Raw genomic sequence first — 25,486 nt, forward strand, 5'->3', positions numbered from 1 at the left:
TGACTCTCTATTACTCCCTTATCTATCCTTATCTCAACTATGGTATTTGTGCTTGGGGTTCTACTACCCAAAATCACTTACGTCCTCTAATTACCCAACACAAAGCTGCTATTAGAACAATATCCAACTCTGGCCCCAGACATCACTCGGTACCCCTACTCAAATCTCTGAATATGTTAGACATTAAGTCACTGCACATTCTCTCATGTGTATTATACATATATAAAACGCTAAACTATAATGCCAATCCTGATCTTAAAAGCTTCATAGAAGGTTGTAACAGAACCCATGAGCACCACACCAGAAATAAATACAGTTTTGATATTCCTAGAGTACGTCTTAATCAAACTAGAAATGCTCTGCAAATCAAGGGGCCCAGAATGTGGAATGATCTTCCCAACCATGTTAAAGACTGTACCTCTCTCAACCAGTTTAAGATAAAAACTAAACACTACCTAATAAATTCCCTGTAATCTACCTCACTCCTCTACTGTCAACCCATGTCTGTTATTTTTTTTTTTTTTTTTTTTTTTTTTTTTTTTTTTAATCAACACTGTTTGTCAACCTATTGTATTTGTGCTGCTTTTTCAGTCATGTTCCCCCTTTTTTTATCTTTATTTGTATTTGTTCTCAACACTTTTTATTCTTTATGCTCAATTAGTATTAAGTTCTAGATATTTATGTTTTTTCTGACCAGGGGGAGAAAGATACTGGCAGTATGGGGCGTTAAAGTTTATTGAAGATTAAATTCTGCAGAACATGTAAATATATAAAGTTCACATTATATAAAGTTTATATTAAACACGGTTTATATTATAGACTTAACAAAGTTGATATTATATAAAACTTAATATTGAACATGTAAATATACAAAGTTTCAAATATAATTTAAGGAATATATAACGTTTATATTAAAATATATAAAGTAAATATATAAAGTAAATATATAAAGTAAGAATTAACAGTAACAATTCCAAGGACTAGATTTAACTTAAAAGGTACACCCGTAGTAAGTATGAGACCTTAGCCTATAGTGACATGGAAACTAATTCTGCAGAAACCTAAAGGTTAACTGGTACTAGAATTAAGGCCGAGTGCAAATGTGTAGTAATTATATAACACTAGGATATAACAGGCAGGACACAAAGAATAACTAATAAGTGAGAGACCACATAACACGTAATGTACCCGGCCAAGAGGCCGTAAAAGACCTAATGGATAAGGAGAAGGGGGTGTGACTACAAGTAGGGCTTATTAGCACCTAGACTGGGCAAAGTATTAGCTGCGGACAGCGGGACACTTGGGGACCGGCGCTGCACCCCCCTTCCCACATGCAGTGGGGAGACAATCGGGACAACTGTGCAAAGCATGACGGGGGTACAAAAGCAGCCGCTTGCAAAGGGGGGGAGGGTGGGGTTTTGCGAGGGCAGCGGCGAGGGCAGGCGGAGTGAGGCGGAGCCCCATTGTGCGCCCGTATTTATACGGCCCCAAACTGCCCGCGCAACGCCGCGGGACGCGCTGCGCAATTGTTTCTTTCTCCCCCGCCAGAAACATCCCCGCTTGTGATGCAAGCAGTGACCATTTTCTGACCAGGGGGAGAAAGATACTGGCAGTATGGGGCGTTAAAGTTTATTGAAGATTAAATTCTGCAGAACATGTAAATATATAAAGTTCACATTATATAAAGTTTATATTAAACACGGTTTATATTATAGACTTAACAAAGTTGATATTATATAAAACTTAATATTGAACATGTAAATATACAAAGTTTCAAATATAATTTAAGGAATATATAACGTTTATATTAAAATATATAAAGTAAATATATAAAGTAAATATATAAAGTAAGAATTAACAGTAACAATTCCAAGGACTAGATTTAACTTAAAAGGTACACCCGTAGTAAGTATGAGACCTTAGCCTATAGTGACATGGAAACTAATTCTGCAGAAACCTAAAGGTTAACTGGTACTAGAATTAAGGCCGAGTGCAAATGTGTAGTAATTATATAACACTAGGATATAACAGGCAGGACACAAAGAATAACTAATAAGTGAGAGACCACATAACACGTAATGTACCCGGCCAAGAGGCCGTAAAAGACCTAATGGATAAGGAGAAGGGGGTGTGACTACAAGTAGGGCTTACTAGCACCTAGACTGGGCAAAGTATTAGCTGCGGACAGCGGGACACTTGGGGACCGGCGCTGCACCCCGAAGGGCGCCCCCCCCCCCCCCCGAAGGGCGAGTGCCAGCTGGCCGCGTGAGGCACTCAATGTAGCAGAGCAACAACGTCCCGCCTGACGTAGGATGCGAGCACTACTCTTCCGCCTGCCGTCTGCCATTATTTCTGATGTGGCGAGCCCGTCCCGAGACAGCTGGGTGCGGAGCGTAGTCATCTGAGACAAGCCTAGCGCCGAGAGGGCAGCGCGTAGGATCCTGGAGAAATCTCGCCTGGTGACAGGCGCGCTTGTAGGATCTGTGCTTGTAGGATCCGAAGAGTGTTGAATCCTGACCATGTAAGCGATACCTGGTCCAGTCGGAGCGTGCGTCGATTTTTTGTCGCGTAGCTCACCTCCCCCGAGCTGAAAGATATAAGGCAGTAAGGGTGGGCAGAAGCGGCGTGCAGTGTTATCGTGACAGGCAAGAGCACAGACGAGAGGGAAACCCTAGCTGAATCAATACGGAGACGAAAAAACGGGGGAGGGAGCCCGGCAGCAGGAATTAAGAGAAACCTTAATTAACAATCCTGGATGAATAAAGAGCATCCGAATAATTATACTGTAGCAATGAAGGGGGGCTAACAATTCTAAGAATCTTCCAGCAAACGGAAGGGGGAAGTACCTTTGCTAAGAGCAAAGGTGGGAGAAAACCAGAGGAGAACAGCAAGGAAGCACAAAGCAACTATAACAGGGTAAGACGAAACACTATAAATCTTGAATATAAACAATACATATACCAAGAACGGGTATAACAACTAAGCAACATATACATAAACAATAAAATGGAATAAGAACCAATTCTTAAAGCCAAATCTATAACATGCTTGTGTCCTAAGCGGATGTAGAATGTGAGCGGGGAACATTACCCTTGGTCTCTATCCCATCTCTGCCTCCAGACGGGTGATTGGGCTGGATAGAAGCCAAGGAGTCTGCCTTAAGTGGCCGCTGAGAGTAGTCTTGTGTTGTCAATGAGCGTCTGCGAGCCGCAGCTAGTACGCCGTGAACTTCGGCAACATCTTTAGAACAGGAGCAAAGTGAAATCGACGGCAGGGAGCTGCCATTCAGTAACTGTAATAAGGATAATAATAAGCATACAATGTCGTAAATAATCGTACAATGAAGAATACAATGTAACATCGTAAATAACCGATGACGGCAAATTAAGTGCCGCAGAATGGAAGAAATTAAGAAAGCAACGCCAAACCATAATAGCAATTTATATTTTAATAAAATAATACTGGAATGACAGTGACGGTACGGAATAATATTAATACTGCCATATAGCCCAGCAAATAAAGAGAAGATAATAGTATTAACGTAGGCCCTGGGCGGCTGCATCCCGGCACCGCTGCGTGCGTTGATGGTGATCAGAGGAATATCCGGCTCGCGTTCTCTTCCTCGCCGCAGTAGGGTGTGGAAGGGGGGGGGGGTTCCGGCTTGTCGTGGCTGCGAATAAAGGGAACAGAAGAAGCCGGCATTGAGCGCCAAGCGGGCAGAGCGCAGTGGAAGGAATAGCGGTTGGAGGTAAGGGCCCCTAACCTAATGATAGATGAGGTAAAAATAAATGGAATACTATTACGTAGTAGGAAACAACAATGGCGAAGGAACAAGAAGAGTAAAATAGCCCAGAAGGCCGGATGACCAAAGAACGTTAGCGACCGTATGGCCAACAGCATGCTGGCTGCGCTGGCCAACCACAAGCTGGCCGACGTCATGCTAACTGACTGGCTTGAGCTTGCCGAAACGCAGGCCGAATGGCCAGTTTTTTTCATGACACCGTGCACGAGGCCATGCTAAACTTCTCGGTAGCATCCAAATGTACCTTAATGTACTGTCGATACGATGAAGAATGGGTGGTCAAATATAATGCACAATAATCAGAATATATAATGAGGGAAACGAGTGTAATAGGACGAAATAACCAGAGGAATTTTTTTTTTTTTTTTTTTTTTTTTTTTGGGGGGGGGGGGGCCCACCCGAATGCACTGCAACTAGCGTACCTTAGCTGAAAATAACTTAAAGGCAGAGAGGCAAAGCAATAGAATAATACAAATCCTAATTGATAGTCCCTTAATAACAAATTGAACGTGAAACTTAAACAAAGAGTAAATTGCGGGAGAAAAATTTGCCGTAATAAATACAAATCAAATTGCGAGTCCAACAATAACAGATTTAACAGACACGCAGACGTAGGAGGAACCAAGGGGACGTTTCCCACAGGCGAGCCCGCACGGCTTGGGGGGAGGGGGGGGCGGAAATGACAGAGGGCCGAAGAAAAGATAACGTCGCCGAGGCGCGCTGGACGGCACACAACCCGGTCTGAGAAAGGACATAGGCCCAAAACGAGAGGCGATAACGTAGAATGGGGTGGAAGAATGCGGAAGTAAGCGGGCGAGACCGAGTAAACAGGGAACCAGGGGGGGGGGCAACCGATAAGCCGCGGCTCGCGCACCGCTAGCCATACCTAAACCTACCTAGACAGGAAGGGGAGAAGCATAAAGGTAGCCCAGCAAAAGACTAGTAATTAGTAATTAGTAACTCTGCAAATAGCACATCCTGGCTGACTTTACTTAATAATTTACTTAGGAACTCTGCAAATAGCACATCCTGGGTGACTTTACTTAATAATTTACTTAGTAACTCTGCAAATAGCACATCCTGGCTGACTTTACTTAATAATTTACTTAGGAACTCTGCAAACAGCACATCCTGGCTGACTACTTAATAATTACATAGTAACTCTACAAATAGCACATCCTGGCTGACTTTACTTAATAATTTAATTAGTAACTCTGCAATTAGCACATCCTGGCTGACATTACTTAATGACGTAAGGCAAGGAAAATGAACAAACATACTGAACACAGCAACGCAAAATAAACAAGCGACATGAGCAAAGCATCAACTGTCGGAGTAAATTAAGGTAGGCTGTTTGGGAAAAGGAATCCGTGGTAATCTGAAAGCAGGAGGCATGTTAGTGCTGAAATGTAGAACGTAATTAAGAGGAAGGGCAGGGCATGTCGCGAGATGTCTGCCAGTACAAAGTAAGAAACCTTCCATATAAGCGTATAAAATCTAATTTACATTGTCTTAGGAAGGCAAAGAACGGGATATCATTACATATACGACGTTCCCGACGACGCTTCGACGCCGCCATCTGCTGGAGTGTACCGTGCCCCAGGCAACGTGGGGGCCACCCCCCTGTCCAGGTCACCTGAATAGGGGCAAGTCATGGCACGTGATGTCTGCAGGTACAAAATAAGGGGATACAATCGGCGTGCATATATAACCATTTTTACATTAAGAGAACGGGGGTGAAGCATAACATAAATGGAACCAAATAAGTAACGTGAATAAACTGCATAGACTTTAACGTCTATGAATAGTAACGTGAATAGACTTTACTTAATAATTCTAGGAACTCTGCAAAACACATCCTGGCTGACTTTACTTAATTTCTTAGTAACTCTGCAACGAGCACTGCCTGGCTGACTTCACTTAATAATTTACTTAGTAATTCTGCAAATAGCACATCCTGGCTGACTTTACTTAATGAGGAAGGCAGGGTAACATAGGCAAGCATACTGAACACAGCAACGTACAAATAAACGTGCGACAAGCAACGCATCAACTGTCGGGGTAAATTAAGGAGGCTGGTTGGGAAAGAGAGCGAGGTAACCTGGAACAGGAGGCATGTTAGCGCTGAAATGTAGAACATAATTATGAAAAGGGCAGGCATGTCACGTGGTATCTGCAAGTACAAAATAAGGGTATACAATCGGCGTGGATATATAGCCATTTTACATTAAGAGAACGGAGGAGATGCATAACATAAATATAACCAAATAAGCGACGTGAATAAACTGCAAGGGCCCAGCGAAAGACTGTAACTGAGGAAACTAGGCAAAATGCAGGGCCAGGGAACGTAAAGCAAATTAAGGGCCCGCAAATACTGCAAATAGGACGTCCTGTCTGACTTTACTTAATAAATTACTTATAACTCTGCAAATAGGACATCCTGGCGACTTTACTTAATGACGTAAGACAAGGAAAAGTGAACAAGCAAACTGTGACACAGCGGACGCGAAGATTGAACGTACGACATGCACAAGGCTACGAATGCCTGAGTAAAGTTAGGCTGGGGCAAAGTGAATCCGAGGTGATCTGAAAGCAGAGGCATGTCGGTGCTGAAATGTGGAACATAAATATGAATAAGGGCAAGGCATGTCGCGAGAAGTCTGCTAGTACAAGATAAGAAACCTTCCAAATTTTTTCTCACACCAAGTGTGAGAAAGACATAATTTACAGTGTCTTAAGGAGGCAAAGAATGGGAATCATTAAATATACGACGTTCCCGACGACGCCGCCATCTGCTGGAGGATACCGTGCCCCGGGCAACATGGGGGCCACCCCCCTGTCCAGGGCACGGCCCCTGGAACTGGACGCCGAGGACTTAACGAACATAACGAAGTCATCCTGGATTGCCGGCGTCAACGCCGAACCCAGGGCCTGTGGTGCGTACCCGTAGACGTAAACCTGCCATCGTCGTCGAGCTGATCTCGGGTCCTTGCTCCAACGCCGGCGTCTCCCTCCGACGAAGAAGAACAACAGACGACACAGGCGAACGGGCAGGCAGTCGAACGCTGAACTTACGACGTAGGAGGAATCCCTGCTACACCGGACGGGCAGGGCGCTTAAGACAAACACACCAGGCTACACTGGCCAGGCGGGGGCGCCTGGGAACCAACTTGCCGGCAACACCGGCCAGACGGAGGACATGTGGGAACGGTCCTGCTAATCTTCTCTGTATCGTTCCAATTTTAGTATATGTACTGCCGAAGCGAGTACGCTCAACACTTTTTATTCTTTATGCTCAATTAGTATTAAGTTCTAGATATTTATGTTTTTCTTGCCCGAAACGCATTGCGTAATAGTGGCTTTAGGCATTGTATGTACTAGCTCTATCTATATATCAATCCATTAATGTAACATCACTTGTATGTATATACCTTACCTGAATAAACATCTGAATCTGAATCTCAGAATAACTTGCAAGTATGAAAGAATAGGACGATGAACGGAGGAAAAATGGGGGGGGGGGGACAACCTGTATACACAACTAGTACGAGCTAGCTGAAAGTGACTTAGTGACTCAAGACTGTAAGCGAGATTTAAACAAAACATAATTGGAAAGCCAGAGATAAGTAAATTAAAACAAGAAGCAGGATCCATGCTTAAAATGCAACAAAATTGCTGAGAAGAGTACAAGTCAAATGCAAGATAAATGAACTAAAGATTAAAGGCAAAAGGCAAAGCAAAAGCTAGCTAAGCTAAGCTAAGGCTAAGCTAAGCTAAATTGCAGGAGGAAAATGCAGAGCATCATACACACCAAACTGAAACTAACAATGTAAAATTTATAACTGAAACCACAGTTAAATAATATAGATAAATAAAAACGCCAAAATAGAAGCAGACTCCCTGTGGAACAACGTGCCGTGATGGATACAAAACATGAATGTAAGGCCAATAAAACAGCAAGAAAGGCATGAGGCTTAAGCAATGCTAGAAAAAGCAGAGAATAAATAGCGGAGTAAATACAAGACATAACTGAAGCTGAACAATTAAATAGATTGACAGTATTATTAATTTTCTGAGGTTGGAAGAAAACGTGCTCAGATTGGGGACTTGTTTATTTTATAATGGTATATAATAAATTAATATATAATAAATTAATAAATAATAAATTTATTATTATTATATAATAAATAATAATACTAACAAATAGTATAATGATAAGCAATTATTTTCAATGAATCAAATAGCTAATTAGTGTGAATGATAAATAATTATTGACTAGTGCATAACAATAAAGTATTAAGGAATAATTATAATGAATAATCCTTAATGATAAAGTAGAAATCAATTACAATTAATAACTACATCTATAGGTAGTAAATGAAAGTTGCATTAATTTAATTACACTAATTACAATTCATGGGAATATTTCTTTGCTATCTGCAGGCTTATCACTTTGGGGGTTCTGGCGGAGCACCCCCAATCCCGCGAGGGCCAGCGGCGCGGAACCCCCAACCCCTAAGGGCGAACGCGGCGGCTGGCCGCTGTAAATAAATAAATAATAAATAAATAAATAAATATGTTTATTCAGGTAAGGTACATACATACAAGTGATTGTTACATTAATGGATTGATATATAGATAGAGCTAGTACATACAATGCCTAAAGCCACTATTACGCAATGCGTTTCGGGCAAGAAAAACATTAATATCTAGAACTTAATACTAATTGAGCATAAAGAATAAAAAGTGTTGAGAACAAATACAAATAAAGATAAAAAAAAGGGGGAACATGACTGAAAAAGCAGCACAAATACAATAGGTTGACAAACAGTGTTGATTAAAAAAAATAACAGACATGGGTTGACAATAGAGGAGTGAGGTAGGTTACAGGGAATTTATTAGGTAGTGTTTAGTTTTTATCTTAAACTGGTTGAGAGAGGTACAGTCTTTAACATGGTTGGGAAGGTCATTCCACATTCTGGGTCCCTTGATTTGTAGAGCATTTCTAGTTTGATTAAGTCGTACTCTAGGAATATCAAAACTGTATTTATTTCTGGTGTGGTGCTCATGGGTTCTGTTACAACCTTCAATGAAGTTTTTGAGGTCAGGATTGGCATTACAGTTCAGCGTTTTATATATATATAATACACAAGAGAGAATGTGCAGTGACTTAATATCTAACATATTCAGAGATTTGAGTAAGGGTACCGAGTGATGTCTGGGGCCAGAGTTGGATATTGTCCTAATAGCAGCTTTGTGTGAGGTAATTAGAGGACGTAAATGATTTTGGGTAGTAGAACCCCAAGCACAAATACCATAGTTGAGTATGGATAGATGAGGGAGTAATAGAGAGTAACCAGGGCAGGGCGGGGTACATAATATCTGATCTTAGAAAGAATGCCAACAGTTTTTGAAACTTTTTTTGATATATTTAGAATGTGTCCCTGGAAATTCAGCTTGTGGTCGATGAGAACGCCAAGGAATTTGCCATCAAATTTGTTACAAATTTGGGTGTTGTTTATTTTGAGATTTATTTGATTAGAGGATTTATTGCCAAACAGAATATAAAACGTTTTGTCAATGTTAAGGGTGAGTTTGTTGGCAGTTAGCCAAAGATGGACTTTCTCTAGCTCAGTATTTACTGTGGCATTTAGAGCAAGGGGGTCAGGACTGGAGTAAATGAAGGTTGTGTCGTCAGCAAATAGAATTGGTTTGAGGTGTTGGGAGGCATTTGGAAGGTCATTAATGTAGATGAGAAAGAGGAGAGGGCCAAGTATGCTGCCCTGAGGAACACCAATGTTGATGGGTAGGGTGGGAGAAATTGTATTATTCACAGAAACATACTGGAGCCTGTCAGTAAGATAAGATTTGAGGTATTGCAGGGAGTGTCCTCTGACTCCATAATGATGTAATTTAAGAAGAAGGTTTTGATGGTTGACAGGTCAAAAGCCTTACGCAGGTCCACAAATAACCCAACAGGAAACTCCTTTTTATCAAGAGCTGCGTGAATTAAGTTAATCATACTAATAAGTGCATCGTTAGTGCTTTTTTTGGGTCTGAAGCCATATTGACAAGAGCTAAGTATATTGTGTTTGGCTAAAAAGAGTAAAGCTGCTTGTAGATTAGTTTTTCGAACATTTTTGACAAGTTAGGCAGGATTGATATAGGTCTGTAGTTGTTAAACATCTGTGAGATCACCACATTTGTGGACAGGGGTTACTCTTGCTTTTTTTAGAATGTCTGGAAAGGTTTGGAGTTCAAGTGACTTGTTGAAGAGCAATGCAATAGCAGGGGCTAAAGATCTGGAGGCTTTTTTGTAAATTAAAGTTGGTATCTCCTCGAGGGCACTAGACTTGGTTTTAAGGGAAAGGATTATCTCATTGACATCAGTGGAACTAGTAGGCTTTAGGTGCAGAGACTGTGGATAGTTACCTGTAAGATAGTCCTTAACATCAGTACTGGAAGATGGAATATCATTTGCAAGGGATGACCCAATGGAAGAGAAGAACCTATTGAACTCAATAGCAGAATCAGAGGCTGACAGCTGACCAACGTTATTGGAAAGGAGTATTGGTTTGTTATTTAAAATCTTCTTTGATCCCAATATTTGTGAAATTGTGCTCCAAGTTTTTTTAATGTAGCTCTTTATTTGGGTAAATTTATCTTCATAGTATTTAGTTTTGGCTCGTCTAATTATTTTAGATAACAATAATGAGTAATTCTTTGAGAATTCTTTGGAGACTGTTCTTAGCCTATACTTCTTCTCAAGGTCGTGTTTTTTGTTAATGGATTTAAGTATTCCCTTTGTAAGCCAAGGATTGTTAAGCCTTTTGCTTGTGACTTGTTTTGTAAGCATAGGACAGTGGGTGTTATAAAGGCTAAGAGTTGTTTGTAGAAAAGATTGCACTGCTAGGTTGATGTCCCTATGTTACCTAACTCGGACTCCCAGTTGACATTATCAGCAGCAGTTATAAAATTGTTTTATAGCAGTTTCATTGTGCAGCCTAAAGCTTAACTCCCTTGTCTCTAGAGGTGGTTTGCTAATGTTAGTTAAGAGAAATGTGGGGTAATGGTCTGTAGTGCTATCGGTGATTATACCTGAAGTAAGCGGAGAGGTTATGTTGGTCCAGATGTGACCTAGAGTCGTAGCAGTACTATCAGTGATTCTAGTTGGTCTAGTGATTCCTTTGTTCTTAAGTATTTAAGCCCTTTCCTCGGGCTTGGTCCTGCTTTTTCTGTCAGTTGCCGTTAAGCGACGTTTCTCTTCTCACTTCCCTGTTATTGTCGTTTCATCTCCAGCCTCACGGCCCCCCCCCCTCTTGCCGCCCGGTTCGGGGGCGTGCCTAGGCTCCGCGCTCCTTGCTGCTGTTGCTCTCCTCCTTCGTCAGTTCCTCTCCAGCCCTTATCAAGCTTTGGTTATCTGTCCGTTATTCTCACCCACTATGGTAACTTAATTTTACCTTTGCATTTGTTTACTTATGTATGTGACGTTTTGCTGGTGCGGCAGCTGGGTCTCCCTGCCAGCTTTTTTTTCCCCCGTTAGTCCTACCGATGCTTACTTTTCATCTTTCCGCAGTGGCGAGAAGCCGGAACACGCAGCAACTGCAACACGGAAGAGGGCTCGGGCGACGTCGATGCGAGGACAACAGTGCAGTGGTGCGAGCTAGGACGCAGCCGGCCAGGACGAAATCCACCTGTTTCGCCTCCCCCTCCTTGGGGCCTCCTCGGGCGGCTCGGATACGGATGGCGACCACACTTCCCAGAAGGCCCCTGCTGGCAAAGCGGCGGGTGGCACAGCGTCGCAGCCTCCACCCCTTTCGGCCGACGAATGGACGATGCTGCAGGCGCTCATCGCGCAGGCTCGGGAAGCCCTCTCATGTCACAAGCTTTCTGGGCATGGGGACCACCGAGGCCGACCCTGCCGCGGCTGCCACAGCCGTCCTGCCTCCCCACCGACCGTCGCCCACGGACAGGGCCAGGGGGGCATACGTCGAGGCGACGTGCGAGCTCCTCCAGTCTGTCTTCTTACAATGAGTCCCCCAAAGAGAGAGCGCCCCCTCCCCCTCTTACTAGCCCCGGGCCGGGGCAACTCCGGGCGACCCCGGGGCTACAGCATCCCACTCTTGGGCGTGCACGTCCCACAGGGCCCTTCGGGAGAAGGTCTGGGAAAACAAGTATGTGGACCTCAGGCAATTGCTTGCCTACGAATGGGAAGCAAGATCTTTAGAGTCCCACTCTGCGCCAAACCCTGTAGTGGCCCCCAGCCTGGGCCATAGAGACAGCAGAAGACGGGAAGGCTCTCGGCTAAGCCCAACCCTGACGCAAGGCAAACCCTTAGGCAAGGAAGCTTCGGGCCTGCCCACCGGGACACTGCCGCCACATGGGCGTCTCCTGCCCGTGGGCGTGAGGAAGAGGAACAGGAAGGAAGCGAAACACAACCCAGGGCAAGCGCTCCACGGAGCGCCATGACACGTGGGTAATGCCGACCTTGGCATGGGCCCCTAGGGTCGGGCCCAAGGGACAGAGACAACTATTATAACCTGGCCACGAGGTGTCACCGCCAAGGGTGATGCCAGGCCGCTCGCAGGGAGTCCGGCCGGGCACGCACGACCGAGCGCGGCACGAACTGTGGCCCCTAGGGACACGCCTAGGGAACACAGCATACCGGGCTCCAGAAAGGACGCCTGAGAGGGCAGGAAGGAAGTGAAGGGCACACCTGGGACAAGTGCAACACCGAGCTCCAAGCCACGTGGGAGCCGCCTACCAGGCTTGGGCCCCTAGGGCCGGGCCCCAGGGGCACAGGACCACTGAAACCTGGCTACGTGGCGTCGCCGCAGAGGGCGATGCCAAGCCACTTATAGGGAGCCTGGCCGAGCACGCACGGCCGGGCGCGGCACGAACCAGGGCCCCTAGGGGCACGCCTAGGGAACACGACAGACCAGTGCCTCTAGTGCACGTCTGGGAGGAACCGCTACCTGGCGCGGCCCGCACAGGCACAGCGCAGAACACACGCCGGCTCGGGCGTTGTGGCAGCAGCACCAGTCCCGTCCTGAAGGGTGCACCTGCATACCCCAGACAGGCAATCAGGCAGAAGGCCCTAGGGAACTAGCTAAGGTGGCACGTACGGACTGCAAGGGACGGCGCTAGGCACACGCCAGCACTGGGGGACAGTCCTGACTAAAACTTGAACAGAAAACCTCTCTTTACCTTAGGGTTGGCTGAGTAGGGCAGGGGGCCCCTGCCGTACCAGCCTGGAGGTCGAAGGCCTCGTAGGATCAGGGAGCGTCAGATCTGGGACCGATGTAGCGGGCATGAGGTCCATTGCTTGAGAAGTTCCGTGTACACCGTAAAGCAGACTGGAGATGCAGGATAGAGTACTGGCCCACGTGTCGTTGAGGTGCGGTGCAGTCCGTGGAGCTTCGTGAGTCGCGGACCGTGGCGGGAATGGAGTGAGGGCAAGTCCTCTCCTCCCACGCTATTTATGCCACCCAGACTGGCCGCACTACACCTTGCGGAACTCGCTGTGCAATTGTCTCTTCCTTCCCGATCAGAAACTCTACCGCCTTTCGTGCCAAAAGGCAGTGTCCATTTAACATTAATTAAGCATATAAAGAATTTAAACAACATAATCTTACCACACAGGATATTAATGTTAAAAATACAAATGCAATGTTAAACAAAAATGAAAGAACCTGTACAACAAAATTACAAAATATTGAATGAGAGATATGCATTATTCAAACAATATTAAATATAGTTTAGCATAATAAGTAAATACTTTGCATTACATAGGAACACAATTAATCATTAAATCGTGTAAGGCGTTAAACATGACGTTTAGGACGAGAGTCCTTAAACATAAGAATATCCCTTGATGAATTGTTTATTGAGTTATAACTCATTTTTTCTTTATCCTTTGTACGACTTTGCACTTCATCATTTTCTACACTAGTTGGAATCACTTTGAAATAAGCCATATTACGTATTATACTATGATCTCTATTACTCGCTGTTATCATAGTTCCTTTTACACTAATCACTTTATATTGTTTTGTATCATACGGCATATCTAACTTTCCCTCTTTTTTCTTTTTAACTAGAACAGTGTCTCCAACCTTTAAGAATTGTTGATCATGAGCAATTTTCATTTTGCCCTTGGCTAGTGCATCATTCAGAGCGAGACGTTTATCCGTTACCTCGTCTGGCATGACAGGTAGTGAGATCCTCATAAGACGTCCAAATAAGAGTTCACCAGGCGACCTGCCCAGTGTTCCATGCGGTGTTGCACGGTAGTTCCTGAGAAAGCATACATAGCTTGTTTCCAGGATCGTCCTTCGGCATGAGCACAGTGTACCGCTTTCATGAGAGGTTGCATGAATCTCTCGACTTCTCCATTTGCTTGAGGATGTAGTGGCATCACACGGCGGTGTTTGAATCCAATATGCTCAGCAAAGTTGACGAAGTCTTGTCCATTGAATGGAGGTCCATTGTCCGTCTTGACAACTTCAGGAATGCCAAAATTTGAAAAGATCTTGTCGAGTTTCGGTATGACAGCCTTTGCAGATGTGGAAGTGATGATTTCTACTTCTGGATAACGTGAGTGATCATCAATGATTACCACCAAGTACTCTCCAGTTGGCAGAAGTCCATCGATACTTCCGTCCATGGTGCAGCAGGTAGTGGTGAAGGTTGTAGAGGTGTTGGTCTTGAAGTATCCACTGCAGCTTGGCAAGGGGGACACAGGCATCATGCATGTCCTTTGCTTGACGATCAATGCCAGGAAACCACACCTTTTCTCATAGCAGCTGTTTGGTCCTAACAAGACCTTGGTGTCCTTGATGTGCAAGCTTCAGAGCACGTTGCTGGAGAACTGCTGCAATGACGATACGAGTACCTCGTCAGCACGGTGTCGCGTTGTTGCGTAACACTTAATTCTGTCTGGATGCGTTCAAGTGCTTTGAATGCATCTTGGTCAACTTCTGAGGGTGGGATGCGTGGAAACTTTTTCTTAGTCAATGCATCCACTGTTGCTTGCAGAGTTGGGTCCTCTAGGGTTGCAGTACGGATTTCATCAAGAGTGAGAGCCTTAGGGACTGCATCACAGGCTACAAAGTGTACATATTCCTCGGCAACTTTCTGATGCTTGGTGATAGTGAAGCTGTTGGCAGGATGTCGACTGATGTAATCAGCGGGATTGCCTGCACCCGGCTTGCATTTCATCGTAAAGTTGTATGGTTGCAGACGAAGAGCCCATCTCTCAATGCGAGCTGGTGGTTTGGACTTTGGATTATTGAAGATGGTCTCCAACGGTTTGTGGTCAGTGACTATCGTGGTGAAAGGTTGCACCAAGCAGATACACATTGAAGTGTTCACAGCCCCATACAAGAGCAAGAGCTTCCTTCTCTGTCTGACTGTATCGTTGCTCAACATCTGTAAGAGAATGGCTGGCGTAGGCAATTACTACTCTGGAATCTGGTTGACCAGGTTTGTGTTGGGCTAAAACAGCACCTAAACCAACAGGACTAGTGTCCATTGATGGGTCAAAATATGCAGCAGTCGCTTTCTCTATTAGTGCATCTTTCACAGCATCAAATGTTTTTGCTCAATATCACTCCAGTACCATGATGCATTTTTCTTCAGGAGCTCAAGTAGAGGCTTCATAATGGTAGCAAAATCTGAAATGAAGTGAGAACAGTAGTTTGCCATTCCCAGAAAACTATGTGGATGTTGTGGAGTGGATGTTGAAGGAGGTGCAGCATTCTTAATATCTGCAACTTTCTTAAGATCTGGAGACAGACCTTTGTCACTAAATACATGTCCAAAGAATTCAGTTTTATGTTGATTGAACTCACACTTTGCTCGGCTTAGCATCAGATTCTTTTCTCGTAAGCGTTGCAATGTTGCACGGGGTGAAGCCACCGACGGGGTGACGCCAGCCTGCGGCGTAAGGAGCCGGGCACCCTCCAGGGCGCGCCAGGGCCCCTAGGGTTTGTGCCCCAGAGGAGGCAAGAAAACAGGCCAGGCCCGACAACGCAAACACCAGGCACGCCTGAGCACGCCCTTGCTCACAGAGACACCCCCCAGACAGGGGGGAAAGAGTTTCGGTGCCCGCAAGCCCCAGGGCATGCGGGCACTGAAACCTAGGGCAAGTGCGACGCCCCCACAAGGCACGACACTGGCCCACGTGGCAAAGGACCTGCCAGCCACCTGAAAACAAAATGGGAAAAACCCGGAACTCGGGGCCCTAGGGGCAGCCTAGGGCAAGCAAGCCACTGCGTGCCTGGCCATAGAAACTGAAGTGGCCCCCAGTTTGGGCCATAGAAACAGCAGAAGTACGTGGAGACTCTCGGCTAAGCCCAACCTGGACGCCGAGGCAGCCCCTAGGACAAGGAAGCCTCAGGGCCTGCCCACTGGGTGCACCGGCCGCCACCGGGCATGGGCGTCTCCAGCCTGTGGGCGTGAGGAAGGCCCCCCACATGCAGGCACGCCCGGGCGCGGCACGAAGGCAGGCCGAGCCCCACCCCAGGGAAGGCAGCGCCGCTAATCCACGTGGCTTAGCACCCAAGAGGGACAGGAAGGAAGGGAAACACAACCCAGGGAAAGCGCTCCACAGAGCGCCAAGCCACGTGGGCGACGCCGACCGGGGCTTGGGCCCCTAGGGCCGGGCCCAAGGGACATAGGACCACTGCAACCTGGCCACGTGGCGTCACTGCCTAGGGCCACGCCAGGCCGCTCGCTGGGAGCCCGGCCGGGCACGCACGTCCGGGCGTGCCCGAGCCGCCTTAGCTAGGGAACTAGCTAAGGCGGCACGCACGGCAACCCGTTCTCGCAAATTCGTATAGTCAATATTGACTTATTAACTACGTGCATAGGTGATATACTAAACATAATAGATACCCTTAAAAAGCTTCATAGAAAACACCGACCTTACCAAACCTTGTGAGTATGTTAAGATAAGCATCTTATTGCTTCGTAATTACAATTATTACTTAACCTATACCTATAATAGGTTAAGTAACAAAGATTATTGGGGAATATAAACCTGGATACGCGTATGGAAATGTCAAGACACATAAGCCTGGAAACCCACTTCGGCCAATCATCAGCCAGATACCCACACCCACGTACAGACTGGCGAAGCGACTCAATGGCTTGCTGACTCCTTATGTCCCTTGCGCCTTCAGCCTGAAGTCTCCAAAGGAATTTGTTGACTTACTGCGGGGAACACGGGCCACAGGGATAAGAGCCTCGTTGGACGTAGAATCAGTGTTTACCAATGTACCTGTGGATGAAACAATCGGGATGATAGCGGACAGAGTGTATCGTGATCCGGCCTGTACTCCTCTTGACATACCAGAAAACATTTTAAGGAAACTACTCCAAGCTTGTACTAAAGAGGCACCCTTCTTGAGCCCGGATGGGCACATGTATAAGCAAGTAGATGGGGTCGCCATGGGTTCTCCCCTAGGTGTCCTGTTTGCGAACTTCTACATGGGTACCATCGAGCAAAAGGTCTTAGTCGACATGAACTTGAAACCGGCCATATACTGCAGGTATGTTGACGACATTTTTACACAGGTACCTGATGTTAGACATCTGCAGGAGCTGAAGGAGGCATTTGAGCAGAATTCTGTGTTGCGTTTCACTTACGAGATGGAGAAGGATGGGAAGCTGCCCTTTCTAGATGTAACAGTCATGGAAAGGAGTGGAGGTTTCCACACTGCAGTCTACACTAAGGAAACAAACATAGGAATGTGCCTAAATGCCAACAGTGACTGCCCAGACAGGCACAAGAGGAGTGTTGTTAACGCTTATGTCGACCGTGCTCTCAGCCACAGCTCAGGATGGAAGCAAGTCGATGAAGAACTCTGTAGGGTAAGGCAGGTCCTAGTCAACAACGGCTTCTCCAATGGTTTCGTTGAAGACATAATTATAAGGAAGGTGAAACGCCATGCAACCTCTGAAGAGACAACTAACACAACACCTATACCCCCTATTAGACTATTTTACAGGAACTTCTTTTCCACAGCTCATAAAACGGAGGAAAGGGTCCTGAAAGATATTGTTAATAGAAACGTTATCCCTACAGACAAAAATCAGAAGATACGACTGACGATTTAATATAAAACCAAAAAACGGCCAGCCTACTCATGAGAAACTCTCCAGACACAAAGCAGAACGCTTTAAAAGAGACCAACGTCGTCTATGCCTTCAAATGCCCACTTGGGGACTGTAAGCCTCAAAGAACTCAGTATATAGGCAAGACAACAACATCTCTTTCCAGGCGATTAACGATGCATAAGCAACAGGGCTCCATTAAGGAACATATAATCTCTTCCCACAACCAGACCATCACCAGAGAAATCTTAGCAAACAACACAGAAATCATCGATAGATACAGCGATAGCAGGCGGCTTGACATCTGTGAGGCACTACACATCAAGAAATCAACACCAGCAATCAACAGCCAATTATGCACAACTATATTCTACCCACTTCAAGACTCCGCTCCAATATAGAAGCATCAGGAAATATGGGCCAATAGGCCCTTTGCAGTTACTTCCATCCTTACCTTCAATTTACCCAATTAATACCCATTGTTTCGTGTTCTGTCCTGTGTTGAAAGTTTTGTTCACTGTTACGGCCCTCTCGGGACGCAACGGGGTTCTCACTCTGATGTTGTTAGAGGAAGATATATATATCCGACCCCAAGCCAGTAGAGGCTTTCAAGGGATGAGATCCGTGACGCAAGTAACTTAAAGGGAGTAGGGAAAGAAAGCTAAGAACTTAATATAATATAATGTTCACCATCACCGTTTAAATATATAGAATAAAAGAGTACACAAGGGGGAGTGGTATTAACACTTTACAAGGGGATTAATCCTTCATCGTGGTCTTCTGCTGAAGACTCTTGATCAAGAAGCTAGGTGCTGAGTCCGCGGTGCTTTCTTTCGTGGCCTCAAGACGTGTCTTCTGAGAATACCGAGCCTACCCTGGCCACAGGTCAGCCACAACACAGGTCCACTGGGGGCACCGTCGTGGAGGCCGTCAACCACACGTCCAGCAGGTCTGCTGGCAGGTACTGAGCCACCCAGGCTGGTACGGCCACTCCACGAACGATAAAAGAGGTACGCCCTAGACAGGAGTCTCGTGTGATATCACCAATCACCCTCCTGTCCTCAATACCCCAGTGGATTATCGTCTCCAACCGTCGGTCCCGGGTAAATCCTTTCCCTGCCACTCCACTGGCAGGCTTAACACACCACAGTGTTCTTCCGGGGGGACGACGTCACAACAGCTGCAGCAAACTTCACAGTATGGAGGACTGGCTGCCTCGGGTAGACTGACTCCACCTTCAACACAGTGGTCCCAGGTCGGCTCTGTAAGCAGACACGTCATCAATAACTGGGACACTAATACACCACACTCACGGGCTCAGATACTAACACCTGACGTATCCAGTCCATAGATGGCGCTGTCGTCGGAGCACCACCTCACCAGAGGTCAGGAGCGGCGGTGTTGAGCGCTGAACCAGACTGGAAACTGGTCCTCAAGGCCAGTACACGCTGTCCTCACTAGGTGTCGTCGTTCGTTTGGCGGGGGTTTCGGGAGCTGACCCACAGATGGCGTGTTTGTCACTGCTCCAGGCTCGGACGCTGGATCCGGGTTCGTAACATTCACCTCATCCAAAACTGATTGTAACATATCACCTCACCCAAAATGCGGGTATAAAATGAAAGCTGTTTAAATCACAGCGTAGTAAGAACTTTGTTTAGTGTTTGCAGGTTATAGTTGGGTGTGTGTAAACTAAAAGTCTTTGAAAATGTAATAAGTTATTACGAAACGAGTTCAAGTGTCGCGTCAGAATAGAAATAAAAATGAATTTTGGAGAATTGATTTTTCAATTATCATCAACAGTGAAAAGAAACATAAGAAATATTGAGAAAATTCATGTTAGAATTATTAATCTTACTTTTTCGGTCATATTTGATAATATATATATATATATATATATATATATATATATATATATATATATATATATATATATATATATATATATATATATATATATATATATGGGTATGGGTATTGAATGGAAGTATTGACTTCTATTCAATACCCATTGTTTGTGTTCTGTCTTGTGTTGATACTTTTAATACCCTATTAATATCCCCTTTTGTTCTGTCTTGTGTTAATGCCTCATCACCCCTCCCACCTCACTCAAATGTAGATATAAAATCGGAGATACGTAAGTTCTATTCAGTTGTGTATTTGTGAACTAAAAGTCTTTGAAAATGTAATAAGTTTTACGAAACGCGCCCGTGTCGCGTCAGACTAGAAATAAAAATGAATTTTGGAGAATTGATTTTTGATTTACCTCCAACAGTGAAGCGTAATGTACGAAAGATTGAGAAAATTCGTGTTAGAATTATTAATCTTACTTTTTCGGTCATATTTAATAATATATATATATATATATATATATATTTCATTGAATATGACCGCATATTCTGTATTTATTATTTTCTGGTTTAGGGCTTCTATCCCTCTAACTATTTTCTTAGCAAGACAAGACAAGAACATATCGATGCCAACACAGAAGACAATGTCCAACATAACAGGCCAATTACACTGGATTAATCTTTGTGTTTAGATAGGAGATGCCTCGTATGGGCCAATAAGCCTTCTGCAGCCCCTATGTTTATCCCTTATGTATCCCCCCATGTTTTCACCTTCATTGTATTATCACCTGACCTAATGCGGGTATAAAATCAACTAGTATTCTAAGATCTGTTCACTTGAGAATGAACCATGGAGGTTCGAAACGTCGTGCAAATTATACAAATAAGTGTAATACACTCTATAGTAAATCACTTCTTTTCTTCACCTTAAAAGTACGAAAATGAGTTTTGGAGAACTCCTATTTCAATTAAGCCCTGATGCTAAGAAAATAGTTAGAGGGATAGAAGCCCTAAACCAGAAAATAATAAATACAGAATATGCGGTCATATTCAATGAAACATGTTTGAAAGAAAACCTGCTGCCAGTATACACCAATATATATATATATATATATATATATATATATATATATATATATATATATATATATATATATATATGTCGTACCTAGTAGCCAGAACTCACTTTTTGGCCTACTATTCAAGGCCCGATTTGCCTAATAAGCCAAGTTTTCCTGAATTAATATATTTTCTCTAATTTTTTTCTTATGAAATGATAAATCAACCCATTTCATTATGTATGAGGTCAATTTTTTTTTATTGGAGTTAAAATTAACGTAGATATATGACCGAACCTAACCAACCCTACCTAACCTAACCTAACCTATCTTTATAGGTTAGGTTTGGTTAGGTAGCCGAAAAAGTTAGGTTAGGTAGTCGAAAAACAATTAATTCATGAAAACTTAGCTTATTAGGCAAATCGGGCCTTGCATAGTAGGCTGAGAAGTGCGTTCTGGCTACTAGGTACGACATATATATATATATATATATATATATATATATATATATATATATATATATATATATATATATATATATATATATATATATATATATATATATATAAAACGCTGAACTGTAATACCAATCCTGACCTTAAAAGCTTCATTGAAGGTTGTAACAGATCTCATGAGCACCACACCAGAGACAAATACCTTTTTGATATTCCAAGAGTACGACTTAATCAAACTAGAAATGCTCTACAAATCAAGGGACCCAGAATGTGGAATGACCTTCCCAATCATGTTAAAGACTGTACCTCTCTCAACCAGTTTAAGATAAAAACTAAACACTACCTAATTAACTCCCTGTAACCTATCTCACCCCTACATGTCAACCCATGTGTGTTATTTTTAAACAATACTGTTTGTCGAACAAATTGGATTTTTGCTGTTTTTTTTTTTTTTTTGCCAAGTTCCCCCTTTTTTATTTGTATATTTTCTCAACACATTTTATACTTTAATCTCAATTAGTATTAAGTTTTAGTCTTTAGTGTTTGTCCTGCCCGAAACTCTTTGCGTAATAGTGGCTTTAGGCATTGTATGTACTAGCCCTATCTATAAATTCATCAATATTTGTATCACCCCTTGTATGTATGTACTTTACCTGAATAAAGATTTGAATTTGAATAAATAAATTTTGATATAAAATGGGGGAAAAATATAAATATATACAAGACAAACACGAAATAAACAAAAAAAATGAGGTAGATTGCTTACAAGTACTCTCAGGTACACTTTAAGTAATAATTTGCATTTTGAGACACAGGCAAAGCGTCTGTGTCAGAGATGAGCAAATGCCATAGTAAACTGTCGCCACCCCACGGGAGTAAACATGCGTAGGCAGAAGACGAGGTAACATATACACAATTAATATTACGAGGATTATCGGTATTAATTCTACGGATTAATTGAATGCCACGATGATTAATTGAATTCTACGATCAGGCAACAAGAATTCGACAAGAAAGAGAGGTGTGGGCGGACTGCATATTTTTGGATTGAAAGAAAGACTTTGACACAGTGCCACACCAGAGACTAGTGCGAAAGCTGGAGATGCAGGCAGGAGTGCAAGGGAAGGTACTCCATTGGATAAGGGAGTACCTAAGTAACAGAAGGCAGCGAATCACTGTGCGAGGTAAGGTCTCAGATTGGCGAGACGTCACCAGTGGGGTCCCGCAGGGTTCAGTCCTTTGACCCATACTGTTTCTTATATATGTAGATGATCTTCCAGATGGTAATGAATCATTCCTCTCATTGTTTGCTGATAATGCAAAAGTTATGAGGAGGATTAAGACGGAGGAAGACAGTATGAGACTACAAGATGACCTAGACAGACTGCATGAATGGTCCAACAAATGGCTACTAACGTTCAACCCGAGTAAATGAAAGGTAATGAAACTAGGCAGTGGAAACAGGAGGCCAGACACAAGATACAGAATGGGAGATGAAGTCCTTCATGAAACGGACATAGAGAGAGATCTAGGAGTTGATATCACACCAACCCTGTCTCCTGAAGCCCACATCAAAAGAATAACTTCTGCGGCGTATGCAAGGCTGGCTAACCTCAGAATTGCCTTCAGGAACCTGTGTAAGGAATCATCCAGAACCTTGTACACCACATATGTAAGACCAATCCTGGAGAATGCGGCCCCAGCATGGAGCCCGTACCTTGTCAAGCACAGGGTTAAGCTTGAAAAAGTTCAGAGATATGCCACTAGTCACTAGTTTCTCCTGCAGCATGGAGAAAGTGCAGCATGAGAAAGCAGTGTAGGCTCGAAGGCCGAGAAAAGAGCTCTGCGGCTTGGAACAGAGCCCAAGGGCCCGTGACGGAGCCCGTAGGCCAGGAGTAGAGCCCGCACGCCCGAAAGGAAGCCCGTAGGCCCGGAGGCCTGGATAACCCTGTGGGCCGGGGATAGAGCCCACGGGCCGAGAGGAGAGCCCGTAGGCCAAGGACGAGCCTGTAGGCCAAGAATAGAGCCCTTAGGCCATGGATACAGCCCGAGGGACGGGAAGGGGAAGGCCCCTGGTTCCTCCTCCTCCCAATGCGTCCCCCCTGGGCCACGAGGTGGCCCTGGGCGGCCCCCCCTGCCGGAGCCCGTAGGAAGACCCCCCAAGGGGTAAGAGACGCCTGGCCATGAGGGAGCGAGCGCCACCACACACGTGATGCGACGCCACCCGCGGGCGTAGGGAAGCCCTGCACGTGCATACCACGTGGCCCTGGGGCCTGGGCGTGGGCGTGTAGCGAGCCGGAGCCCTTAGGAAGGCCCCCTAGGAGGAAAATATCCTCTGGCGCCAGGCCATACGGGGGCGAGCCCCACCACACACATGTAGTGCGACGCGACCCGTGGGCGTAAGGGAGCCCTGCATGTGCGCAGCACGTGACCCGGAGGCCCGGGCGGCCCACACGGGCGTGGGGCTGGCCGGAACCCTTAGGAAGGCCCCCTAGGGGGAAAAGAGCCTCGGGCGCCTGGCCTCGCGGGGGCAAGCCTCACCACACACGTGGTGTGACGCCACCCGTGGGCGTAGTGGAGCCCTATAAGTGGCCCGGAGGCCACATGGCCCACATGGCCCGGAGGCCTGGACGCGAAGCTAGCTAGGGGCGGCACGTGCCCGCACGGGCACACACCTCAAGGGACATGGCGCTGGACACACGCCGGAGCACTAGGGACGCCCCTAACTAGGGGATGTGAGAACACAGACAGAACTGTACCTTAGGGCATCTGGAGGTGAGCAGGGAGCCTCTGCCGTTTCACGCTGAGATGTTGAGGGGCCCACGTCTATCACGTCGGACGAGCTGAGGTCCGGGACCGTAGGCGTTGGCGTAAGATCCATGGCGTTGTGGAACACCAAGCTAATCGGACTAAGTCTGATGGTACTGGCGAGCAGGTCCACGTGGGTGTCGTGACGGCGGCAGAGCGCGGAGGTTGCAGTAGGTCAGAGGTCGTGACCTTGTTGTTGTTGTTATAGATTCAGCTACTCGGAACAAGTTCCTAGTAGCACGGGCTATTGTGAGACCGTAACTTACCTGGCATAGGAGCGGGGCAAGTAGCACGGGCTATGGCGAGCCCGTCTAGTGGACTTCTTCTTCTTCTTGTTGATAGTAGGTGCAGTTTGCATGAAGGGTTTGTCCTCCCGATGACTGCACCAGTACTGATGTTGTTGGACGCGTTTATGTTGAAGATGATCGGAGCTACCAAGGTGCTTGTTGCTTTGTGCTGTAGATAGAGGAACGGTCATTAAAACAGAGGTGTGTATTAGAGGGAGACTTGCCGCACCGTAGGGCGGTGTGTTGTGTTTATGGCGTCAGCTGATCCTTGGTGTTGCGACGAGGCAGTTGTTTTCTGTGTTTAGCTGTTGGTGGCGCCAGGTATAAATGTGGCGCGGGTCAGATGTGACCCAATTTGTTGGTCGATTGGAGATATTTAGCCAGTGCTTTGACTATTTGGTATTTTTCTTGTGACGAGTGGTCACCGCCTCCTAATATATGCTCGATGGTGAAGGGTATTTTAAGTGCGATAAAGACTTGTTTGAAATTTACTCTGGCACTATAATGTCGGAAGCAGTGCAGGAGATAGTGTTCGACTGTTTCAGGCACCTGACAGTGAGTACAGAGTTCGTTGATGTCTGTTCTGTACTTAGAGCTGTGTGCTGCTAGTTTGGTGTGTCCCAGCCTTAATCTGGTCATCGTTACATCAATTTCTCTGCTTTTATATCGGACATGTTTCCAAGTTTCCCATTTCTTTTTAATGGACCCATGGTGCAAAGGTGAGCATAACGTCTAGTGGACTTACCTGGCACAGGAGCGGTGCCGAGCACTATAGCGATCCAGATGCTGATCATGACCTGATTGATGAAGATTAAGCCACCCAAAAGGTGGCACGGACATGAATAGCCCGTAAGTGGTGGCCCTTTTGAGCCATTACCAGTATCAAGAGCTGATACTGGAGATCTGTGGAGGTGCAACTGCACCCTGCGTGACGGGAGATGTCTCCCGTGACTGTGTCCAAGATTGATTGCTGAAGATTAAGCCACCCAAAAGGTGGCACGGGCATGAATAACCCGTAAGTGGTGGCCCTTTTGAGCCAGTACCAGTATCATTAGCTGATACTGGAGATCTGTAGAGGATCGTGACCTTTTGCACAGACCATTAAGTACAG

The 25,486-nt window shown here is 45.3% G+C and overlaps 1 long non-coding RNA gene and 1 pseudogene across 2 annotated transcripts; both read right to left on the reverse strand.

The window, feature by feature from the left end:
• Window positions 1-719: 719 nt before the first annotated feature.
• On the reverse strand, window positions 720-25,032 carry LOC138364615 (uncharacterized). 2 transcript variants are annotated; one of them, XR_011228484.1, is made up of 3 exons: window positions 24,040-25,032; window positions 5,345-8,343; window positions 720-3,292 (listed from the first exon to the last, which is right to left on the reverse strand). It is a non-coding gene; the product is annotated as an uncharacterized lncRNA (long non-coding RNA). The 2 variants fall into 2 exon arrangements; XR_011228483.1 differs by having other exon boundaries at window positions 720-8,343.
• On the reverse strand, window positions 7,012-7,072 carry LOC138364834 (U6 spliceosomal RNA; annotated as a pseudogene).
• Window positions 25,033-25,486: the final 454 nt, after the last annotated feature.

Source organism: Procambarus clarkii, chromosome 14, assembly GCF_040958095.1.
Source record: "Procambarus clarkii isolate CNS0578487 chromosome 14, FALCON_Pclarkii_2.0, whole genome shotgun sequence".
In the NCBI taxonomy this organism is placed as follows: domain Eukaryota; kingdom Metazoa; phylum Arthropoda; class Malacostraca; order Decapoda; family Cambaridae; genus Procambarus; species Procambarus clarkii.